Source organism: Cavia porcellus, unplaced genomic scaffold (genome assembly GCF_034190915.1).
Source record: "Cavia porcellus strain 051 isolate PalLab524CR breed Dunkin Hartley unplaced genomic scaffold, mCavPor4.1 scaffold_30, whole genome shotgun sequence".
NCBI classification, from domain to species: domain Eukaryota; kingdom Metazoa; phylum Chordata; class Mammalia; order Rodentia; family Caviidae; genus Cavia; species Cavia porcellus.
The window spans coordinates 31,697,535-31,721,443 of NW_026947513.1; the positions used below are offsets into that span (position 1 = coordinate 31,697,535).

Consider the following 23,909-nt stretch of genomic DNA (forward strand, 5'->3'; position numbering starts at 1 on the left):
AGACAAACAAAAATACAATGTACCAAAATTTATGACCTATAGCAAAACCAGTACTATAAGGGAATTTCATAGACATAAATGCTTACATTAAAAATTAAGAAAGATTTTAACTAATCTAAAATTTTGTTCCTCAAGGAACTACAAAAATAACAAAGCCAACAGTCAGCAGAAGGAAATCAAAAATAAAGATTAGGACAAAAAAATAGAGAAAAAGATTGATAAAATTCACTTAAAAAAATCAACAAAATTAGCAAAAACAAAGGTAAGAGATCCAAGTTATTTTAGAAATGAAAGAGACATTATAATCCAAGTCATAAAAACAGGAAGGATAGAAGAATAGCATAAAAATTACACACCAATGAGTTAGATAATCTAGAAGCAATGGATAAATTTCTACGAATAAATAACCTACTAAGACTAAACAATGAAGAAACAAAACTGAACAGATCTCTAACATGTAAGTATATTGAATCAGTACTCAAAAATTTCTCAACAAAGAAAAGCCAAGGACTAGATGGCTTCACTGACTAACAAACACTGAGTGAATGAATACCAATCCTTAGACTTTTCCAAAAAAGCTGAACATGAAAGAAACTTACAGAAAATAAGACAGATCTAATTGAGCAATGGTGGCAAACATATGCTGCAGCAGGCTGTTTATATTATTGAAAGCGCTGATAGGTTCACCATCACTGCTATGGAGAACACCATAATCTAAAATCTCTAATAAATACTGATGAAAAATTCTCACTTAAACCTGGAAAGCAAATTCAATAGCACACTAAAACGACCATATACTATGATCAAATAAGACTTGTTCCACTTGATTTGTCCCACTCTTGCATTCTGGGATGCAAGAATGATGGTTCTATATACAAAATTAATGAACAGACATACCATGTTAACAGAAAAAACAAAGTCACACAATGATCTCACCTGAGACAGAAAAAACGTTTCACAAAATTCAACACCATTTCATGACTGGAAAACATTGTCTAAACCAGGAACAGAAGGAATTGCTCTCTCATAAAAAGAAAAACAAACAAAAAAAACCTTAGTAAGATGTATCAGTAACTTGAAAATATTTATGCCCTGCGACCTGTACTTCTTTTGAGAAATAACCAGAAATACATTCTAAATCTTTTTTTTTTACATTCTAAATCTTACACTCATTGCAATAATATTTAAAATAGCAAAACTAGAAAGAATATAAATGTCTACTTGTAATAACAAAGGCATCAAAATATATACCTAGCTGGGCATGGTGATGCATACTTGTAAACTCAACACTCTGCGAGGCTGAGGCAGGAGGATGGCAAGCCCAGCATGGGCAACACAGTGAGATCTTGTCTCAAAATTAAAAGAAAAAAAAGGTGTGTATGACTAGGGATGTAGCTTAATTCAAAGGCCATGAGTTCAATACACAGTATCAAATACAAAAAAAAAAACCTAAAAATGCTCACAGTATCGAGTAGTTGTTCTTGAGTTATTTTGTGTATGTTTTTACTTTTTCTTCAATAGTTTCTAAAATTTCTCCAATTAACATGCATTACTTTTATAATCAGAAATTTAAATACTGATTTTTGCGTTCAATTGTCCAGTGCTGAAAGCTCTGACCCTATGTAAGAAAGCTAAAAAGATAAAATACATGTTTATCCTAGAAAACAAAAACAATGTAACAGAGATCATTTTCCTGTGCACTGCTCACATAATTTAAAAGGAAAATCCCTTTTAATTTCTTTTAATTCTTTACACTAATTAAAATGGTTAACCCAAGACCTTTATGTTAAAAAGACTGAAACTACAATTTATTTTAACCTAAAAACCTATTGACCCATTAACCTACTTTCAAGGTTAGGTTTATTAAATTTGATATCAGATATTTTGAGGACTGATGGATCTGTCAACATTAATTAAAAGTAGTGCTGAAATTTAACTGACTGGTATACAAAATACAACATTACTACATTAACTACATTTACCACCGTTTCTGAAAAATTCTTTCTTCTGCAGATTACTTTGTTTTGTAACAGAGAAGATCATTATTTGTAAGAGGACAATTTTAACTTGCAAAGAAAAGTCCAAATGTTTCTAAATTACTTGTCTAATGTATGAGAAAAAATGAAATTAGGTAATAGTTTTCACTTTATTTGACACTAAATGAAGCCATACTTGCATATGTGATGTAAAATACTGGCAAGATTAAAAACATTCTTGATTCAATAGTAGTTTCTACAACAAACTTCAATTACAAATTGACTTATAAAAACCAGAGTCACTTCCCAAACCAGTTTTAAGAACTAGACTTCTTAGAACCAGAGAAGATTCTGGCCAAGACAAATACCATGTAACACTAAAACTAGTTCAGTATCAAGACATTAGCTATTTCAAAACACTCATTTAACAAACCAAAACTAAAAGTTTTCTTAGTGCACCATAAACCTATTTCAGCTATGTACATTTCTGCAAATAATATTTGAGTTCCCTATTCATGTAAACTGTTCTGGCTCTGAATACATGTACCTTTATCTGCTTTTCAGAAATGACACTGAGACATGCATCAGTCCTCAGCCTCTGATTCACTGCACATAAACCCTGAAGGTTCAGAAAGAACTCAACCCTCAGAGCTACGTAGTATGACCCTGGACCTATACCATCCTGGTCTCTACATATTAACATCAGGTGAGAAACCACTCAAACTGCTTCAAAGCTCAGGAGCACCTAAGAACATCTGAGGATGTGACCTTGCTGTCTAGTGGAGGCACACAGTGGGATACAGTTATGTAACCATGACTCAACAGTGGAAAAACATGCATGAGCTGGTCATAGCACTATACAAGAATGTAAATACATGATAACAACCTGTGTAAGAATTATACAATAAGACTCTAGCTGCTTTAGTGCTCTGCTCTACTCCATGCTATTTCTGTTGTTGCTGTTATCTTGCACATGTGCATTCTTTAACCTGGGGACATCATCACAAAAATCTCTCTTGGGCCTTCCAAGAGGGCTGACATACCACTAAAAAGAAAGAGGGACGGTGTGGTATGCAAATGAATGACCTTTAAAATAGGTTCATGCCCTAAATCCAAGGAACCTGTGTCTACACTAGTCTGTGTAGCAAGAAGGAACTTTGCAGGTGCAATTAAGGTCATAGATCCTGAGAGTGAGACTGTCCTGGATTACCAGGTGGGTCCCATGTAATGCACGAGTCCTTAAGGAGTGCAGCCCTGTAACACCTTCATTTTAGCATCGCAAGACATCTGTTGGATTTCTGAGCCTTAAAACTGTAAACAATAATCTGTATTGTTTTAAACCACTAAGTTTGTGGTGATTTACATGGCAGAAACAGTAGTATAGACCTAAATCTTTGGCTGTTCTTGATAAGTCTGTTTCTCACAAACCTCTCACGATATTTACAAAAATCTGCCTAGGAGTTCACTAAAAAAAATTCTATTATGCCCTACATCCCTTTTATATCAGTCGTCAGAACCCCAAAAGTCATCTGGACTCTCATCCCATATACTCACTATATATCCCAACACTCACTCCTGCCACAATTTTTTTGCCTAATTTCCAAAATACTTTCACTGTGTCCTCTGTAACATCTATTTCCTCTGTTTTGTTTTTACCACTTGAAATCTCACTTTTAACACTTTGGCTCTCACTTAATGGTTGTTTTCTCTTACATGGCTCAGATAAACAGGCCCTGAAAGGGGTGGACTTTGTCATTCTCATTTCTCAATTATTTTCCTTTCTCCCCTCCCTGAAATCCCAGTTTTGAATTTCAGGCCACCAGAATGTATGAGCAATTATCTCCTCATCTTGGCCATTCACATAATACCCAAAACAAGCCCTCTCACTCCCTCTTCAAAACCTGTTCTCTGTTAGTACAGCATTTCAATATAGAAAATGATTCCCCCAATACCTTGGTCATTTAGTTCCCCCAAGTCTTTTACAACAATTCTGTGTTCTTCCCATCATCCATCCAATTCTGCTGATATTCCCACTCTCCTTCTGCTACCCTAGAACTCACCATTACCAATAACCACACACCCATCACAGTCTCATTTTCAAGCATTTATGCCCTCTGCCCCAACCCCATAAACTGGGACTGTATGTGATTTATTAGAGTAAAAAGACAAAAACACAGTATTTTTGTCATCTTTCTTTGTTCTTTAAGGGAAGACAAAAAAACACTAAAAACACCTCTCCTAGGCGCTTCATCCTTGTTGGGCCCTTGGGTTTCTCATCCTAGTACAGGCAGAAAGGAGCAAGATGAGTTTGAGATGTCAGGAAAATCAAATACAGTGACAGTTTATGACCAGTCAAACTGCCCAACATTTTCTATCAGAAAAGCTTCATTGTTTCTCCATGTTTGTCTAAACTCCTTTTTTGTTTTTTGCCATTGAGTCCTTTGCACATTTATCAGTTAGAAAAGCCATTTCAGGAGTCATTCAATGGCAAAATGCAATGATTGTTTACAAGTTTATGACTATAATATAGCTCAAATAGTGCAGGGAATAAAAACTAGTAATTCCAATTCACAGTATTTACAACACGGGCACATATGACACAAAATGAATTTGCTGAAGGGAAACCAGAGTGTCTGACATTTGTTTTGTTTTCTTCTCTAACTTCAATCTATCTTCTAGCCTCCTTTCCCATTCTACTCACTGTAGACACACCCCTATTTTCTAGCTACACTGAACTACTTACCACTCCTATGAAGTACAAAACAAAGATCCCTGCATAGACAAAGGCTTTGTTCATCAGTGCCCAAAATATTATAATCATAAAAGCATTCTTAATAAAGTAAAATTGATCACAGAAAAATTGTTATTCAAATCAGAATTCAAATACTATAAATTTCATATTATTAGAGAAAGGTTAAGCAGAGATGCTATCTAGTACCTTCCATTGGCTACTATAATAAGTTATCACAAACTTACTGGATTAAAACTACAAATTTACTGTAACACAGTTCTATGGGCCAAAGTCACTGAGCTAAAGTCAAGGCACTGGCAGGGCTGCATTCTTTTCTGAAAGGCCTAGTAGAGAATATTTTCTGTCTTTTCAAGCTTCTAGAGGCTACGCAAATTCCTCCCAGCTTATGGGTCCCTCCTTCATCTTCAAGTCAGTCCTTCTCAAGCTGCTGTCTTTTCTGTTCCTTTCTTCTCTAATAAAGACCTTTGTGATTATAAACACAAGATAACTCAGGATAATCTTCTCTCATTTTAAGGCTACTTAGCAACTTCAATTCTTCCTCCTCTGTAATCTCACAGTCACAGTTCTGAGAATTGCATCGGAAATATCTTTATAGAGGGTCCTTATTCTGGCTACCACAAACCACAAATCAAAACATCTGTTTTTGGTGAAAGCAATAATATTTTGAGGAAAGATGACACATCCAAGAACAATTTGATTTACTAATAGTTAAAAGACTAAACTTCATGTAAGTAAGCCCCTAACTCGTGAACTATCTGTATCACATTTCTTCAAGGAAACTGAAAACATAATGTGGATAATTCAGGCTGTACTTCAACCACAACTGAAGTTTAACTTTATCACTATTTCATGTATTCTTCTGAATGACAAACTGGTTAATGTCCAAGAGAGTACAAGAATGTATTTTCCTTTTTTTTAAAATTTGTTATGCCAGGTACAAAAGTGACTAAATTGTGTTGATCAACCTCAACATAAATTAATTAAACCATACATTTTGCAGAATTGCTTATTATTTTAAAAAGCCAAATGTGTGTCAAGTTCTGAGATGGCTTTCCAGGGTAAGAGAAAAAATTTATCAATCTAAAAAAGAATTATAGAATTTTGTTAGTGTCATAAATACTCATGAACCCGTTAGGAATTTGATTAAGTAGAATTACAAAAATACTAGGCAAGCAGCTTCCTTATGAAACATTCAACAGCAAGCAAATAATATGCACAAATATAATAACAATATTTTTACACATATATTCTTATCAGTGAATCCAATTAGTCACTGAAAATACCATCAAAATTATATTTGCTTTCAAGACTGTGAGTATTCACAATGTAACGATTTTCATTAAACAGACACTTTGTTTGGTTTATTAAAACTTGGGTAAACTGCCAAGTTGCTTCTGCGAAGCCAAGTAAGCCAAGTAATTCACAACCATCTGAAAATTAGTCAAGTAACCACCCTAAACCACAAATTAGAAAACAATCACCATCAAGCACTTCTTCACCAAAATAATCATTACATTAGTTTGTAAAACAAAATTCATTTCTTTTAAACTGTAAGTTTTTGCAATCTAACTTATACATGTTGTCCATTTGCATTCACCCTGTTGTCCCTACTTTAGAAACTTTCAGGTAAAAAAAAATTTGAGTATATGTAGTCCATAAGATAGTAATTATTACTGTACTTCACTGACTGATTCCTAATTCATTACCATGCAATGACAAGGTTGGGATAATGACAAACCGCGACCCTTAATCCATGAAGTGGGAAGGCAGCTGCTCAAACTGAACAGAGATCTTTGTAGCATGTGAGTAGAATTAATTGTAAAGACCCTGATGTTATGTTGATACCATATTAATTTGCCAGTCAGAAGCCCTGTGACCACGTTTCATACAGTGCACAGTGGACTTAGCAAGAGTTATAGAACAGATACACATTCTTTCTTGATATGGATGACCAAGATTTGATGAGACTTCTGATTTATGTTTAAGTTCACTGACCCTTTCCTCTACCATCTCCATTTTGCTACTGAGTCCATGCAATAAATTTATACTCATATATTATATTTTTCAGTTCTAAATTTCTATTTGATTCCTTTTTATTTCTAATTTCTATTTTAGAAAAATTTTGGAGTATTAGGAACAAATCTCATGAACTCAAGGTCTGTCCTTTAAAGTTTAATATCATCTCAGAAAGATGAGCTACTGGAAGATTTTTTTTCTGCTAATTCCACATTTGGGTCCACATTTGGGTATCTGTCTATTGCCTTTTCCCTTTAAAAATAGTCAGATTTTCCTATTTCTTTGTATGTCAAGGAATTACAGGTTATATCCTAGACATTCTGTATAAGAGTATGAGAGTGTAGTTCTATTAACACCTAGAAAATCTTGTTTTTTAAATTAAGTTTAGACCATAAATTTTGCCTTGCCTTTTGTGGATAGTGGTTCAATGTAAGCTCAGATCTCAAAGCCTTTATAATGTTCGGGTTCATTCTCTGCATACATCACTCAGAGATGCATCTAGGATTTGAGGCATGGTTTATACTGTAGTTCAGTTCACTAAGTGTTAACTATATTTCTCTGGGTCTGTTCTAAGCATGAGTATCTTGGATAAAGCGGCACCTTTTAGGGTTCAGACACACAATTAGGGCTCTGTTGCTTCTAGGGTTATGAAATTATATTCCAGCTTCCTAGGGGTTCTTTCCAAATTCCCTTGGCCAGAAAGAACATTTTTGCCCTCTAGTTTGTGTCTGTGCCACCATAACAATGAGATTTTACAATCAGAAGTGGTCTCAAGGCAGGTGTAACAGAAAAAGGAGGTCATTTTTCTTGTTCCCTAGCTAGAAATAGAAGGTTTCTCTTAGAGTTCCTGCCAATTGCTCTACCCTGTGTGTAGTGCCTCAATCCAGGCCACCATTCTGTTAAAGCTGAGCCATGGAAAGAAAAATTTACAAGCTTACCACGACAGTTATTCTTCAAGTTCTGACTTCCTTTTTCAATCTGTCTCCTTCTGTTTTTAGTCTTCAGATTGTTGACTGTTGCATTCTACTCAGAGTTTGTAGTCCTAAACGAAGAGACAGGCTTACTATATTTTGACTTTTCCATTATATTTTACCCATTTCCAACAATTTTTCCTCTAACAGCTTTACAAATTATTGATCTCTCTTTTTTGAGGGGGTGGGTACTGAACTCAGGACCTTTCGTTTGCAGGCAGGCATTATGCCACTGAGCTGTATCTCTGGCCAGATCATTATTTTAATGGAAGTTGCACTGTGAGTTTCTAAGCCTGTTCTTTCCTAGAATTTTATTAATAGCTGTCTTCTGCTAAAGATAAAGTTCCCCCCTTATTTGATAATCTTGGAATATGACATGCATAGAAAAAGATGAGTTAGCAGTTGATTCTTTAAAATTTTATCTATCAATTATTTTCAGAATGAAATGAAGCCTATACTTCTTTTAAAAAAAGAATGCAAATTCTTGGTTTCTTATACACTTATGCATTTCATTCTACCACATACATTACAGTTTTCTTCATTTTTGTTTTGTTTTTGTTTATACTGTGAATTGAACTCGTGATCTTGCACTTGCCAGGCATCTTCACTGTTTGTTTAAAATGGTGTTTTGCTACATCACCCAAGCTGATCTCAATCTCATGGGCTCAACTGATTTTCCTAAGTGGCCAGAAGGACATGCACCACCATGCCCAGCCTCATTAAATTTTCTAAGACCTGCTTTTATGGAAAACTTCAAAAATACATAAAGTTAAAAGAGTAATGATTAATCTCACATATCTATCACCCAGTTTTTCAACTATTTTTGGTCAATCTTGATCAATCTTGCTGCTTTATTGCATTCCTCACCCATTATTAAGACGCAAATACCCAACACTACCATTTCATCTGTAAATTGGCTAGTGTGCGTGTCTCAAAAACGTATCTACAATGTAATTATCACATCCTAAAAAGTTAACAGAACATGTATTGAGACCTCCAAGCAATAAAAACATTCTGAGAGAAATGTCCTAAATTTTTAGTAGTACACGATCTGGTTATTGACCTGAAAGTCTCAATACTGAAATATGTCCAATATATCCAAATTGATCTACAAATTCTACATTAAGGTAGTCAAAATACTAGCAAGGTTCCTTCCCAAACTTTAATGGTGAAGTGGAGTGATACGTGGGAGACTACCACAGGTTGAATATAAATTTTTTTAATTGAATTCAAATGATTAAGAATAAAGGCAGTTTTTTGAAGAACAAACTTGGAACATTTAAATTACTGGCTATCAAGATATTATGAAACTACAAGAATTTTTAAAGTGTGGCACTGGGACAACAGAGACTAGTGAAACAGGATTCCAAAAAGAAATCATAAATAAAAATTTACCTGAATTATTAACAAAGGTACTAATGCATTTCACTAGGGAAAAGATAGTTTTTCAATAAAGAATACTAGAACTTTTTACTTTCCATATAGAAAACAACAAATGAATCATGAACCCTATCTTACATATAGAACTAAATGAATGGTTAATGTTTTAATTTCATTTTTAAATGTAATGGTTAAAACAATCACATTTATATAAAGAAACAAGAATGTCTTCTTAGCTTCGGGGTAAAGATTTCTCTCTTTCTCTTTTTTTTTTTTTTTTTTTTTTTTTTTTTTTTTAATTTTAGACAAGGTCTCACTATGGAATCCACTATGGAATTCAAACTCACAGCAATTCTCTTGCCTCAGCTTCTCAAGTGCTTGGGATTACAGGTGTATACTGCCACACCTGGTTATACCTTTTTTTTTTTTTTTTTTTGTCTTTTTTCGTTTTTATCAGTACCAGGGATCGAACTCACAACTGCCTGCTTGAAAGGCAAGCGCTTATGCCGCTGAGCTAAATCCCCAGCCCCTATACCTGGTTATACTTCTTAAAACACAAAAAATTACTAACCATAAAATACTTATTTGGTAATATGAACTTTATTTACTAAGAGAAAGAAGTGAATACACACTACTGAAATCGTGAAGCAGCAACCCAAACGACAGAAGAGATATTTTTAATACATAACCCAACAAACATCTGAAATTACCTTTTTCTTGGGTACTTCAGATAAGAAATTCAATAGAAAAATATGCAAAATCCTGGAAATGGTCTATATGCTCATTAACTAATGGATAAAGAAAATGCGGTATTTAGTATACACAATGGAATACTATTCTGCCATAAAGGAAAAACTTGAGTCACAAAATGGAAACACCTTGAGATCATAACATGTACTAACTGAAACAAATCAGACACATGAGCTTAAATATCTCAGGTTCCTCTTATATGAGAAACACAAAGAGCAAAATAAAAGATAAATAATAGGAAGCAGGAAGATATTTTTCAAACAGAAAGGAAAACAAAAGGTGATGGGAGGGAAAGGGAAAAAATGAAATAGAGCTTTTGAAATAGGAAAGGGGATCAAGAGTTGGAAGGAGCATAAAGAGATGGGAAGGGCAGGGGATGAAAAAAATTAAGATGTGTTATTTACATGGAGCAACTTCCCAAGATAAATGTAATCATTATGTACTACAAATGTATACTAATAAAAAGTAAAAATGTGCTAAAACCATTAGGTATTCAAACAACCAACGGTACATAAAAATGTGACAGATCATCATAGAACCATGAATACGTTCTCACTACATATATACCATATGAGCTAAAATTAAAAATACTAATAATTTCAAGTGTTGGTAAGAATGTAAAGCAAGGAGAATTTTTGAACACTGCTGATGAGACTGTAAATTATTTCATCGCTTTGAAAAGCTATAATAACCTACTATGGCAAAATAGCTAGCTAAACATTGTCTGATCCAAAAATTTCACCCTTAAGCATTTACCTAACAGGAACATGTACAGATCAAATAACACATTCAAGAATGTTCACAACAGTGCTTTGTTATTTGCAGTACCAGCACCTGAACCCATGACCTTTTCAGACACCTATATTCCCAGTCTTTTCGTAGTTTTTATTGTGAGACAAAGTCTCACTAAGTTGTTTAGGTTGGGCTCAATCTTTTGACCCTCCTGCCTCAGTCTCCCAGAATAGTGGGACAGGGTGAGTGCCACCACACCTGGCTATAGTTGTGTTATTCATAATGGCCAAAACCTGTAAACAATCGACAATCCACAATCCACAGCAGTAGAATGGATAAATTGTGTTATCTCCATGCAATGAAGTATTTCAGAGCAATAAAGAAAAACATGAACTTCTGCTTTATGTATTAACATGGATAATAAGCAAGATCATAAAAAGCTAGACACAGAACTCAAAAACAGACAATACTAATATATAGTGAATGAAATCAGAATAGAAGTGTGAAAGTTATCTTTGGTGTGCAATAAATGGGGCACTCATGACACTGTGCTCCATATCTTGCTCTTGACATCAGTTAAAGGGATGCTGACTTCATAAAACTTCATCAAAGGGACATTCAGGATGTATGCACTTTATAGCATTTGTGTTACAATTTAATTAAAAGGCCATTGATTTTTTAAATTTTAACTGTTTGGTTATTTTATCTGCAAGTAAATTAAAAGCCTTGGTAATGTTAATTGTTATATTAGTCTGCCTCCTACTTGAGCACAGAAAGTTGTGCTCAAGAAAAGTTTACTTCTTTCCTAAGCACAGTTACTGAAGAACTGTTTTGGTATTTGATCACAAGAGTGTAGTCCAGCTTAAAGCTGGACACTAGCAAATATTCCCAAAATAAAAAATTCTAATACAACAAACTTTTCTTCCTTCATGTAAATACAAATGATCAGTTTTTCCATCTTAAGTTTCAGATCAATAGGTCTCACAGCCTACATTCGACAAAAAGAATGAAACCTTGATGAAAATTCAAGCTCTAAGCTTACCTTTACAGAACTGAAAAGACTCAAATCGAGGCAGTATGTCACATAAGGTTATGAGAATGAAGCAAATTATTAAATGTAAGTCACTAGAATATTCTGCTCAAAACCAAGCAAATGCTCAAAAATATCTACATTTTGATAAACACTATATTAGATATTAATTCTTGAATTTCCTTCAAATTACATTAAGTATATGATAAATGATATTAAAATCAGGCTAATATGTGTACATGCACACATACGGAGATTGAGCTCAGGGTCACACGTGCGCCAAACAAGTGCTCTGCCACTAACCTTCACTCTCAGCCTGGTTTTCAGTTTTATTTTGAGACAAGTCTCACTATGTTGGCCAGGCTGGCCTCCAACTTAGGATCCTTCTGCCTTGTCTCCCAAATAGCTGGGATTATAGGCATATGCCACCATGCCAGGACCTATGACTCACTGTTTTAAAGGAGTATTTTTGTGGAACCAGAAACATGTAATAGATGTTTAATAAAACTAAGTGAAGTGAACATTATATTAAAGGAAGTACAAAACAGATGAAAAATTAAAAGAAAATACTCAATTTTAAAGGTTTAAACTACACTACTGGATACTTAAGGGTTTATGATCAAAATAACAAGATAACCAGAAAGAACACTGCTAATGTAAAGACTTTTATCTTTCCATACTTTTTATTTGTAAAAAAATTTTATTCGTAAAAAATTTTTTGTTTCATTTTACATCTATATGAATAATCAAACCTATTTTGCTAACTATAAGTCATAAATGTATCAAATACAGTAAAATAATTACAGCACAATGTGTCCACACTGGGGATCATACAGTTATTATAAAACACCCAACAAAAGAATTCTGTTCAATGACAGTACCTTTTTGTAATCAACGTATATGTGAAAAAAAATCGTAAGTGTACTTTTAAGGGATGGAAATGGAAATGGAAAAGTAACTAATTAGACAAAATTTCCAGGTTTTTGCATAGCTACTAAAGATGTTTCTTTAAATTTTCCACTTGTAAATAATTCAAACTTTCAGAAAAGTAAGACTATTTCACTGACTCTATCCAGATTCATCACTTGCTAACATTGTTTATTTTATTAAATACATACACATATTTTCTGAATCATTTTAGATGAATATATAATGCTGTCTCACCTATCAATAATTCAGTGCATATTTTCTAAGAAAGGAGACAGTATCTTAAATAACCAGAGTATAACTACTAACTGCAGAAAATTTAACAATTATACAATAGTATGATATAACATCTATTTTCTAAGTTGTTGTCACTGACCAAGAAAATGTCCTCGCAGTACAGGATCCAGTCCACAACAAGGTATCACTTTTAGCTCCCATGTCAACCAAGAGTCCTTTAATCTGAAAGTTTTCCTTTACTACATTTTATATTGTATCTTACCTTTATATAAAATCGTATGACATCCTGTGAGATTTTAAAAGCTTGAGTTGTTGAAGAAAGAATACAAGTTTCATTACAAAAAAATAGGTTCAGTGGAAGAGCTAGAATAAATTTAGAAGACTCAGATGAAAATAAACAAAACTCCTATCCAAGAGTACCTCTTCCATCCCATCCCCTGTGAGCAACTCAATGTTTTGGAGGACAGGCTGAGCTGATAGCAACTAAATGCTTGTCTGGTTGATTTTGCAGGCCTAGAGCCAGCAGTCTGAGCATCTCTTGGGAGGATGATAGTATGCAATATAGCAAACTGGTGGGTGATTTCCTTTTATCTTACCTTTGAAACCCAATACTGTTCTCACTGCTTTGGTTTGTTCTGATTGTTTTGCTTCGTTCAATATTTTGTTTGATTGGTTTTATTCTGTTTTGTTTTTGCTATACCTGATGGAATGGACAACTATTCTGAAGATAACAAGATATACTATGATAGCTAGTGTTGTTTTCCTAGTATCCTGCTTTGACATTCTGTACCAATTTTGCTGCTTTGTTTTGATTGGCTTTGTTCTGTTTTGTTCTGTTAAATTTTACTATCTTTAAAATAAAAATAAATAAACTGGTGATGTTGAGGAAAAAATAGACTTTGTTCTTTTACTCAACAAACACAGGCCTACGCTAAGTGAAGAATCCAGCACTAAGCAAAAGATGCATGTTATCTACTCAAAAAATTTACAATTCAGCAAATCCAGAATTCCTGCTTTTGAAAAGGAAAGTTATTATTTTCTCTTACTGTGTGCAAATGAAGCAACTGGATTCAGATTAATGAATGTGACCTGAGTCACATTAATAAATCTAGAGCAACAAAAGAAGGTAGATACTAAAATCATAGACTTCCATCTGCTAAAACAGTATTTAAACTGCCTATGTCGGCAAAGAATACCTTAACAATATTCTCTAAGGCTATCCATGGATTGCAAAGGGACAGTAAATCTTCATCCTCGAAGCATTAGTATTGATATAGTGAATCAATCAACTAGTTCCCAAATAATACCTTAGTTTTCCCATTAAAAATAAAAGGCAATCTTTATATATCAGTAAAAAAAAACATACAAAAAGCATATTCTGCCTTTTTAAGTGTTTTAAGATATTAAGGTAACATTAAAACTTCATAAAAACTCAAAATATTAATTTTCTTTCTTATTTCCATATATAACCATTTTAAAAGAAAAATAATAGGAAAATCAACTGGTTTATAAAAACACAGGTTAATCTATTAACTTATGGGTTATACTTCCCAGGGTAGAAAAAGTCACTGAGAATTAGAACCAATCCTCATCTCCCTCTAAATTCCCCAATTTATCTTGCAGTCAAACTGTAAAAAACTCTCCAACCACACAGAACAAGAAAGGTCAACTTATTCTGAAACAGTTCATATACTAAATTTTGTTGTTGTTGTTGTTGTTTTCTGACTTTAAGACTCAACTCAAAACAGTTAGCTGTCACTATAGCTTGAAAGCAGTCATGTAGGTTTTATTTAAATGCCTACGTTCTAATAAAGTTTTCTGAACAATGAAATTTGACTCTCATCTAACTCTCTTATGCTACAGATTAGTATTCTTTGGAGGATTTTCTTGTCATTTAAAAATACTATTAATATTGTTTTTAGCTCATGAATCACTCAAAATTACAAAGGCTGAATTTAGTATTCCGCAGACAACTAGGTGACTATCTCTTCATCTCAGCACCTGACACATTACCTCTGAACCTAAAATCATGCAGGAATCCAGTAATTTTTATTCTACTTTTCAGTCATTTGCAAATCACCTTCCTGTATCATAAAAAAGACAAGTTGTAACTCCCACTTTCAAGCATTAACTTTGAGAAATACCAAAAATTGCTGTAATGAAAGTACATGTGGATTTAATTTTTTTAGTAGCTTTTTTTACTCCTTATAAGAATGAAAATTATAAGATAAAAGCTAGCATACCTGAATTCAAAATGAAGACGGGTGACATCTAGTGAAACCAAACTCTGAAGACTGATTAAGGAGATATGCAGAATCTCCTGAAGGCATCTTAGAATGTGGCAGAATCAGCTTTTGAGTTTCAGCAGCTTCTCTGGAAAAAAAAACAACTCTGTAAATAAAGGAAGTTGCAAAAATAATGCTAACCAAATTCTAAGCAACACTGAAGTTTTTTGGTTTTTTTTCTTTGTTGCTTTTTTAGTAGTCTTGCACCCAGGGCCTCCTATGTGCCACCCAAGTCCTCACCAGCCTTTTTAAGTTTTGAAATGTCTTTCTTTGCTGCCCAGGCTGCCCTCAAATTTGTGATCCTTCTGTCTCAGCCTTCGAAGTAGCTGGGATTACAGGCATCTGCATCCAGCATCCAGCATCCAGCATCCACTGTGTCCATTCATCCATGTATAGAATATTTATTGGGAGCCTCCTATAAGCCAGTAATTGGCAATCAATATAGTAAATCCTATCAACCCTTAGAACAGTGTTGGTACAGCATCATCAGTTTGTATCACTGAAAGTTCTAAAAGGCTTTGCCATCAGTCCCTTATGAGAAATCAGTCTGTAGGGCAATTCCAGTGTAGAAGGAAAGTTTGACTGACCCTAAAAATATGAAGAGAAACCATGATAGAAATACAAACCACTCTGCCAGAAGCTTGTAGGAAAGTTCATTTAATGGAATCATGAATGCGATCTAGCCAAATAAAGCAAGGAGGTAGAAGAAAGACCATGTTTTGTTCAAAGAAAACAGTATGTTCATAGGGCCAGACATAGAAAAAAATATAGCAAGGAGGTAGAAGAAAGACCATGTTTTGTTCAAAGAAAACAGTATGTTCATAGGGCCAGACATAGAAAAAAATATAGCAAGGAGGTAGAAGAAAGACCATGTTTTGTTCAAAGAAAACAGTATGTTCATAGGGCCAGACATAGAAAAAAATATTTGTATGAAAATAGCTTGGTACAGCTGATGAGAATGAAAAAAGCAACAATATGGGCAAAGAAAGAAAGAAATAGAAGCTCACATAAGGCTAAAAGGCAGAGTCCATTTCAAAACCTCAGGACCTGACTGAACCCCTGGACCCTACCAGGCCCATACATGCCTCCTTTCAAAAACTAAAAGAGGCTCTCCTAAAAGCTCTGGCTCTTACCCTTCCTGATCCCACCCAACCTTTCATCCTATACACTACTTGTCAGGGCCACAACGCTATAGGTGTACTAGGACACAAAAAGGGACCTTCTTTTCAAGCAGTAGCTTACTTATCTAAACAGTTAGATCACACAGTAAAAGGATGGGCTCCTTGTCTCCGAGCTCTTGCAGCTGCAGCCCTCCTGACACAAGAAGCTAAAAAGTTTACATTAGGACAATCTATTACAGTCCACTCACCTCATCACCTACGTGACCTTATCTCACATAAGGTGCTCCCCGCCCTAATGACCCCTTCTCGCCTTCAACAGGTACACTTAGCTCTCTCTCAAGACCCTTGCATCTCTATTGCAACTAGTGGTCCTCTAAATATAGCGACCTTACTTCCCACCTCAGAGGGCCATCCTCACCATGACTGTATAGAGTTTTACAGATGACTACCACTTCTTTCCCGCACATCAGTAGCACACCTCTCTCCTTGGCCTTGACACATGGTTCATAGATGGCAGTTCAACAAACACAGACAACCAAAAGAAGGCGGGATACGCAATAGTTAACCAGTCAAAAGTTATAGAGGCAAATTCACTGCCACCTGGGACCTCTTCCCAGAGGGCAGAGCTTATTGCCCTTACAAGGGCCCTTACACTAGCAAAAGACAAGATTATAAATATATACACTGACTCAAAGTATACATTTAGCATCTTACACTCTCATGCCTCTATCTGGCAAGAACGGGGTTTTATTTCCACTCAAGGAACCCCCATTATTAATGCCCCCCTTATTCTTAAGCTTCTAGAGGCAGCCCAACTTCCAAAGCAGGCAGCAGTCATCCATTGCAGAGGACACCAAAGCTCTACAGATCCTATTGCTCAAGGCAATGCCTTTGCAGATTCACAAGCCAAGTTAGCTGCACAAAGGCCCTGCCCTTCTCATCTTCTCCCATTAGTCCCAAACAGTCTACCTCAGCCCAATTATTCACCAGAGCAGTTATAGTTACTTCATAAACCAGGTTACACACAAAACACTCAGGGATGGATTTTTCAGGGATCTAAACTCGTTCTCCCACATCAACAGGCCTCAGACATCATCGCCGACTTACACAACTGTTTTCATATAGGATCTCAGGCCCTATACAAACTTTTGGCCCCAATAGTCACACACCCTTCTCTAAAAGCCATCATTCTTAAAATGACTCACACCTATGATCTCTGTGCCAGGACCTCTCTTCAGGGACACATGGCACCCCCTTCCTTTCCTACCCATCAATTTCGGGGACACACCCCTGGTCAGGACTGGCAGATAGATTTTACACACATGCCCCGCCACAAGACCTCTCAAATATCTTCTCACTTTTGTTTGCACCTTTTCAGGATGGATAGAAGCCTTTCCCACAACCAGTGAAACTGCTGATGTAGTTACCAAAGTCATATTACAAGAAATCATTCCGAGGTTTGGTCTACCTCAGAGTATTCAGTCAGATAATGGTCCCGCCTTCATTTCTCGGATCACTCAACAGGTATCCTCGAGCTTACACATCACCTGGCACCTACACATCCCATACCATCCACAATCTTCAGGAAAAGTAGAAAAGGCGAATGGCCTCGTAAAGACACACCTGACAAAACTCACTTTAGAACTACACCAACCTTGGCCTCAATTTTTGCCCTTAGCCTTAGCCAAGCTCAGGGCACTTCCCCGGGCTCCTACTTTCTTAAGTCCTTTTGAACTTATGTATGGCAGGCCATTCTTAATCCACAATCTTCCTGCTCCCCAAAATCTCTCTCCCCTAGCTGACTATGTCCCAGTGCTCTCCTTCCTCCGACATCTGTTGTGACAACATGCTGATCTCTGCCTTCCACAGCCCTCTGGAGAGGCCAAACCAGATCCTCCCATATCCCCAGGAGATCTAATTTATCTCAAATGTTCTAAATCCACAGGACTACAACCAAGGTGGAGTGGCCCTTACCTGGTCTACTTGACTACCCCTACAGCGGTCAAAGTTGCTGGACTCCCATCCTGGTTTCACATCACTCAGGCTAAGAGGTGCCCTCCCAGCACCAAATCTGATCATTCTGAGTGGTCATCTCATCTTCTGTCACCCACCCATCTCCGTTTCACAAAGGCCTCACAGCCGCAGTTAACAGGCTAAGTCATGTTTTGTTATCCGATTTGGTTCCTAATTTCTTACGCTCTATTAATGATCATTTTTGCAGCAGGACTCTGGACAGTCTTTCCTAGAGACTCCCACATCATGCATAAGATCATCTTTATAATGTTCTATGTGATAACTGTCGTGGTTCTTTCCACCCTCAGCTGTCTGGTTAAACGTGACATCCCTGAAAGCCTAAGCCCTCACCTTCCCTATATTGGTACAGCCACCGTCTCCCCTACTCCCCCTATTTTATCCGGCTCAACTCCTACACCAGAGACAAGTTTTACACACCTACCCTCCTAACTTTTATGCCTTCAGATGGGGGAGTAATCACCTCTCATAATTTCACTCCTTCTAACCTCACACTTATTTTTCAGAATTCTACCTCACCATGATGATGTTCCTACCTCAACATCATCCTGATAAAATACCATCTCTAAGTCAAAGGCACCTTCCTATCTACCTCACCTGGGTCCTTAAATATGATAGTGCCATGTCTCCTAATAACATCATGTCTCTTTGTTTTTTTCCAATCTGACATATGTACATTCACCAGTGAAGTTGTCCTGGCTAAAACACCTGGCATCAGTGTCTACCTGGGCATCAACCTTCATCCCGTCGACTCCCCTAGGCTCCAATACAGCACCCCCTACCAGCAGGAAGTGGTTAAAAGAGAGAAATCTTCGCCCCTTTTCCTAATAATCATAAGACGGGATATGAAAGGGTTGCTGGCCCGGACAGACACTCTAGCCAGAAAAGCCTTAGCTGGAGTTAGGGGGCTCCTGCCTCCCCCGCCCCTATAGATTTACCTGTAACCCTATACCCCCATCCCTAAGAACTTGTCCCTGGCGCCAAACGTGTGCCAATGAAATACCTGTGCATCTCTAATGGCCTTAGGGCACTGCCCTAAGCTTAGGCTATTTATATTCCCCCACACCACATGTCCGCGAGAGAGATCGCCAGATTCCAGCAGCCAGTGCGCCAGTCTTCTCTCCCCATGTTCCTGGAATAAAGGCCTCTTTTGTCTTATACTCCTCAACTTTTGGAAGCATCTTTTATCCTCTGAAGATAATCCTATCACTGACTACAACACTTAACTGTTCTGATGCATTGCAAAGCAAGCTAAGAAAAGGACTCTAGAGAAGAATTTCAGGAAGCCTTTGCAGAGGCCCAAAGCCCAGTAACTAGACTCCCTATGGATAGTGAAAGGGCTCAAATGACCATCAGGGGCTCATCATGCAGAATACTGGGGGAAAGGTCAATTTCAGCATTCTCACTTTCTTATAGTTACCAAGGACTTTCTTATATGTAAGTCCTATTACAAGGGCTTTATATGTACTGATTCCATCTTCACAGCATCCTTATGAAACACATTTGTATTATCTTATCATCTATTATAATTTTAATGAAACAGTTCCATCATGTATTTTCATATTCTTTTATTAACAATTAAAATTCTTAAAATTTTCAACACCTGCTACAATACAAGAGCACTTTAATTGCCCTTGTATCAAAAATACTATTTTAAATTATCAACAAAAATAAAATACTTCACATTAACATGCTTCTTTCATTTGATAATTTAATGAAGCCATTTTAGGTTCACAACAAAACTGAGGACAAATAGATTGTCTCTACAAGCCCCTTCCCCACATGCAGGCGTTGCAATATACAATATCCCAGAGTGGGCATTTATTACACTTCTATAGTGACCTTCACTGATACATCTTTATCATCCAAAATTCAGTTACTTTAAGGCTCACCTGGTGTACATTTTAAGGGTTTGGATGAACACTATGATTTATATACACTAGTATATAATGCAGATTACTTTCATTGTCCAAAAAGTGTTCTGTGCTCCCTCTCCCAAAGCCCTAGAATGATTCACTTAATATTGCCTCCCCACAACTTTGCCCTTGCTAGAATGTATTCGGTTGGAATCATACAATATGTGTAAGATGTTCAAACTGACTTGGATTACTTAACATTTTCAATCCCAAGGGAAAGTTCTAAGAAGTACAGTCGCTGGACCATATAATAAATGTATGTTTAGTTTTATAAGAAGCTGCCATACTGCCTTTTCAAAGGGATGGGATGATTTTGCATTCTAAGCAGCAAAGAAAGGAGGTCTTTTTGCTCCACATCCTCACCAGTACTGGGTACAGTCATCATTTAAATAGGTATGTACTTGTACTTCGATGTCATTTGATTTTACATTTCCCCTGTACAATGTAGAACATCTTTTCATAAGCCCATTTGCTATCTGTGTATCTTCTTTTGAAATGTATGTACCTACTAAGGTATTTGTCTGTTTTAAACTGGATTGTTGGATTTTTTACTGTTGAGCTGCAAGAGTTCTTGATACATTATTAGATATATTTTTTGCAAATACCTGTTCCCAATCTGTAGTCTGTCTTTTTATTTTCTTATCAAGAAAACAGAGCAGAAAAGTTCATTTAGTGAAGTCTAGTTTCAAGGTCTTTAGCAAGAAGCCTGCTTCATGATTATCTTTGGTATTGGGAAAGCTCATTGCTAAACCCAAGATTTTCCTCTTTGTTTTAGGAATTTCGTATTTCTCTGTATTTTACATTTAGATTTACAACCTATTTTATTTTTACGATAGGTATAATGTTTGTGTCCAGACATCCAACTGCTTTAGTATTACCTAAGAAAACTATCTCATCTCCACTATTACTGCCTTTTGCTTCTTTGTCAAAGATCAGTTAACTACATTTACTTAAAAATAATTTCTGTGTTCTCCATTCTTGTCCACTGATCCATCGATTTTACTTTTTCATCAATTATGGAGTTCTTGATCACTGTTGTTTTCTACTAACCTTAAAGTCAACCAGTATCTGACTTCTTTGTTCCTTTCCACCAGCAGTTCTTGAACCTTTGTTTTTCCATATAAACTTTAGAATCAGTATGTTGATATCTACAAAAATGTATCATTGGGAATTTGACTGGGATTGTAGGTAATCTGTAGATCAAGATGAGAAGAACTGGCATCCTGATAATATTGAGTTTTCCTATTCATGAGCATGTAACTCTTTAGTTCTTTTATTGTTCGACAGTTTTGAAGTTTTCATCATATAGCTCTTACATACATTTCACTAGACTTATAGCTAAGTATTCACATTTGGGAATGTTAATGTAAATAGTGGTGCATTTTTAAATTTCAAATTCCATTTGATTGTACAAGGAAACACGTGCTCTATATGTTAATATTATAGCCTGCTGTGGTGCAATTCTTTATTGATTCAAAGAAGTTTTCATCAATTCTTTTGAATTTTCTATACACACAATTATGTCATCTCCAGACAAGTTTTACTGCTTTCTTCTCAATCAATATTTTGTTTCACTTTCTTACTATACTGAAATTTTCAGTATGATGCTGAAAAACAATGGTAAACGGGGACATCTTTAACTTGTTCTTGATCTTAGTGGAAATTTTCATATCTAGATTCTTACCACTAAATATAATGTTAGTTGTATTTTACTGCTGCTATTGTTTCACATACATGCAACATTACTTTTCTCTTCCCCCTTCACATTTCAATACCAACATGTAACGTTACTACATTCATTTATTTATTCATTCACTCATTCATTTGTTCTAGGGCAGAGTCTAATTTAGCACCAAGTATTACAGAGGTTATGTCTTCTTACCTGTTTTCTGATTTTCTTTAATGAACGACCCTCAACGGACAATTCACATACTGTATGACTTGCTCACTTAAAACCCATAATTCTGTATTTATCAGTATATTCACAGAACTGTAAAATCGTCACCACAATCTGATTTTGAAACACTTCTGCCCCTCTGTTGCAGAAATACAGGTTCTGATCTTCTTTATCAGTTGAAAAAGTTCTCCAATATTCTCAGTTTACTAAGTTTTTATCATTAATGGATGATGGAATTAGTCAAGAAATTTTTTTCAACCACTTATTAGTAACATATTTTTCTTCTTCAGCTTGTTACAATGAACTACATTAATTTCTGAATGTTGAACCAGTTTTGGAGGCTTAGGATGCCAACTGATTGTGCCATATAATTATTTTTATACATTTTAAAATCTGACTTGCTACTCTTTTACTGAGAATTTTTGTATCTATGCTCATGAGAGATACTAGCCTGTAGTTTTCTTTGCCTACAATGTCATGTTTTGGTTTTGTCTTAGGTAACACTGTTTTACTAAATTCCTTTTGCTTCTACCTTGCAAGGTAGACAGAAAATAGTATTTCTTTCTCTCTATGATTGACAGAATTCATCAGCAAACCAATCTGAGACTGATACTTTCTATTTTGAAAGGTAATCAGTTACTTCAATTTCTTTAACAGATACTTGCTGGTTCAGATCATTTCTTATTGTATGAGAAATTTTAGCCCAGTAAGTCCTTCAAGAAACTAGTCCATTTCACCTAGGTCAGTGGGGAACCTATGGCACATGCACCACAGCAGGCTATTTGTTATCACTGAAAGTGCTAAAACACAGAACAAAATAAAGTCTGCCATCTTTCACCTAGGTTATCAAATTTGTGGGCAGAGTTCTCCTAATATTCTTGCTGAGATTATTCAGTATCTTTCCATGAACCTACTACTGACTTGCTGGTATAAATCAACAACAATCTGGACTCCACACTGTCTATCAGAAAGAGCAGAGACAAATCTGGAAATGGACTTTTTTCCCCCCTCTCATTTGTTTTGTTGCGGTTTGGCTTTAGTTTGTTTTCTTTCCTCTCCATTGTTTGATCTTGTTTATGTATGACTGTAAATGTAGTTTCCAGTTTCTTTGTGGTTGTAGTTGTTATTTTTTTTTCCTTCTCTCATTCCCTCCTACGTTCTATACCATTTCCATGCAAAGTTTGCATGATCTCTCATTGTCCTCCAGCTTTCATCTTGTTTTTTTGTTTTGTTTGTTTTGTACCAGGAACTGAACTCACAACCCTGGGCTTGTGAGGCAGGTATTTGTGCCACTGAGCTATGTTCCCAGCCACTCCAGCCTTCTAATCCCTTCCACTTCTGCATCTCTAACTTTTCCCTTGTGCTTTTTAGATTTTCTAACCAGAGGGTAAAACTGACATATTGAGAATTTATTTACTGCATATAATTTTCTGGTTTTAGATGAATGCAGCTCTAGCAAAAAAACATTAAATCAGAAAAAATTTCTCAAATAAGTAGTGAGATGATGACATCAATGAAAAATATGCTAAATGACTCTAGAGCAGACAGAGATAAAAAAGGGGACATAAGAAAATGATTAATGCCCCATATAGCAAAGAAATGGAATCTAAAAGAAATTCAAGCAGATAATCAGGAGATTAAAAATTCTGTCTTAGTTACTTGTCACTTGTTGCTAACACAAAATACCTGATGCCCAAAGTTGGGAAAGGAAAGGTTTATTTCTTACAGTTTTTGGAAGTTTCAGTCCATATTCAGTTGGCTCCAAGGCAGGGTGGCATGGCGGGGCTACAGTTCATGGCAGCTGCGAACAGCAAGGTGGAAACCAGAAAGAGAGAAACACACCTTCTTCCTGCCATTACACTGTATGTTGCTCTACCCATATGTGGGT

The 23,909-nt window shown here is 35.8% G+C and overlaps 1 protein-coding gene across 11 annotated transcripts in view; it reads right to left on the bottom strand.

Moving 5' to 3' along the window:
- Positions 1–23,909, bottom strand: part of Clock (clock circadian regulator) — a 127,947-nt gene that overhangs the window by 73,395 nt on the left and 30,643 nt on the right. For 7 of the 11 annotated variants that reach the window (XM_013154408.2, XM_003471671.4, XM_063240682.1 and 4 more), the window contains 2 exons: positions 15,015–15,144; positions 7,683–7,786 (listed from right to left, as the gene is read on the bottom strand). The gene's annotated coding sequence lies outside the window, so the exon portion shown is untranslated. Of the gene's footprint in view, positions 1–936; positions 1,024–1,251; positions 7,662–7,682; positions 7,787–15,014; positions 15,145–23,909 lie in introns of those variants that run through there. The other 4 variants (XM_013154407.2, XM_063240684.1, XM_063240686.1 and 1 more) reach the window with 3 other exon arrangements.